Source organism: Lottia gigantea (assembly GCF_000327385.1).
Source record: "Lottia gigantea unplaced genomic scaffold LOTGIsca_48, whole genome shotgun sequence".
Taxonomy (NCBI): Eukaryota; Metazoa; Mollusca; class Gastropoda; family Lottiidae; genus Lottia; species Lottia gigantea.
Genome location: NW_008709663.1, coordinates 1,446,585 through 1,449,155, shown reverse-complemented (window position 1 = coordinate 1,449,155; position 2,571 = coordinate 1,446,585).

Below are 2,571 nucleotides of genomic sequence, written 5' to 3'. Positions count from 1 at the left end.
TTCATTAGTTCAATAAGATACAGAACAGTAGGATATAAAACTATATTTCATTTCATTAGTTCAATAAGATATAGAACAGTATGATATAAAACTCTCTTTCATTTCATTAGTTCAATAAGATACAGAACAGTAGGATATAAAACTCTATTTCATTTCATTAGTTCAATAAGATACAGAACAGTAGGATATAAAACTATATTTCATTTCATTAGTTCAATAAGATACAGAACAGTAGGATATATAACTCTATTTCATTTCATTAGTCCAATAAGATACAGAACAGTAGGATATAAAACTCTATTTCATTTCATTAGCTCAATATGATACAGAACAGTAGGATATAAAACTACATTTCATTTCATTAGTCCAATAAGATACAGAATAGTAGGATATAAAACTCTATTTCATTTCATTAGTTCAATAAGATACAGAACAGTAGGATATAAAACTCTATTTCATTTCATTAGTTCAATAAGATACAGAACAGTAGGATATAAAACTATATTTCATTTCATTAGTTCAATAAGATATAGAACAGTATGATATAAAACTCTCTTTCATTTCATTAGTTCAATAAGATACAGAACAGTAGGATATAAAACTCTATTTCATTTCATTAGTTCAAGTAGGATATAAAACTATATTTCATTTCATTAGTCCAATAAGACACAGAACAGTAGGATATAAAACTCTATTTCATTTCATTAGTTCAATAAGATACAGAACAGTAGGATATAAAACTCTATTTCATTTCATTAGTTCAATAAGATACAGAACAGTAGGATATAAAACTCTATTTCATTTCATTAGTTCAATAAGATACAGAACAGTAGGATATAAAACTATAATTGAATCCCCAATTACGAACCAGCTTTACTGATGAGGAATGGGGATCAGAAACATTGTCAGTAGCATGAGAATGGATCTAGTTAATTATAAATATAACAATTAGATACAATGTTAATTAGATACATTGTTAATTAGATACAATGATAATTAGATACAATGTTAATTAGATACAATGATAATTAGATACAATGATAATTAGATACAATGATAATTAGATACAATGTTAATTAGATACAATGATAATTAGATACAATGTTAATTAGATACAATGATAATTAGATACAATGTTAATTAGATACAATGATAATTAGATACAATGTTAATTAGATACAATGTTAATTAGATACAATGATAATTAGATACAATGTTAATTAGATACAATGATAATTAGATACAATGTTAATTAGATACAATGTTAATAAAATTATTTTAATGAATTTCAGAGAAAAAGACAATTAACTATATGTGTTTTGATTAAAAATGGATTGAATTTATTAACTGTGTTTTTATTGGATTTTGATATACGCAGAATAAAGTGACTCATATTAAACATTTAAAGGAAGAAAGACCTTGCTCTAAACATGATTTTGTTCAGTGTGAATCGGGCTTTAGTGTTTGTTTTACTGACAGGCCTGGTGCACTCGGACCCTGTAAACGTAGCATTAAATAAAAATGTGGAGGCGAAATTCACCTGCGGATTTTTTGAGTCGGAGACCTACTACAATCACGAGGATGTGCCTAAAATTCCATCAGACAGAACTCGAAAAACCTGTGGGGACACCACAATTCACCCTCCCTCCAGCCTAGTTGATGGGTCAATGGATACAAAATGGCAGAGTACCTCCCGTAAAAATGTCTACGAAAAAGGGAATTTAAATTCCGGAGACGAGACGGATCTCGAGGCTGTTATTAATATAGATCTAAAACAGGTAAGATTTACCTTTCATTTAAGTGAAAGTACATGGGCCAACACAGCCAATCAGAGTCCTGGATAGAAATACTGTTAACAATTAGGCTGAGTCGGATCGGGGGCTATGATTGCTATATTCGCCAACGTACAATCCAATCAAATCGTTACATTGAAGAAAAGAGAAAAGCCGCGATAGCCTACAAGGTAGTGGTGGTAATGGTGTCAAGGTATAAGAAACAGTTCGCAATACAGAGCTTTACGTGATTAAACAAATTTTGCTATTAGTGACGCCATCAAACACTTAGTTTTAGTGTAATTGTAGGCCTACGACACTATAGACGTTTCATTGAAAATTGGAATGGTGTAAATTGATGCTATAGGTGTCCCCAATACACATAAATTTTTTTCAGAAAACTCTTTTCAACAACAAACATTCACATGACTGTCGTTAAATTGAAGAGAGCATTTGATTAGTTGAATATTAAATTGACCTAGAACATGTGTTGCATAAAACTATAGTCGGATTATGGATGAAAAGTTGAGTCACCCACGAATATGATTCATTGTTTTCTTCATTTATAATTGATATCTTCATCGTTAAGTATTTGGTTTCTATAAATTTTATTCTTGATGATAAGGTTTTATATTTTTCAGGAATTTTCAGTGGAGAAGATTATATTTAAACTTGGTGATGCTCTCAGACCAGCACGAATCTCGGTATCAAAATCTACCGATGGGGCAGTATACCTACCCTGGGGGTACAGAGTTACAGAATCTACAGAATGTAGTCTTTTCTCCTCCTCATTAAAACC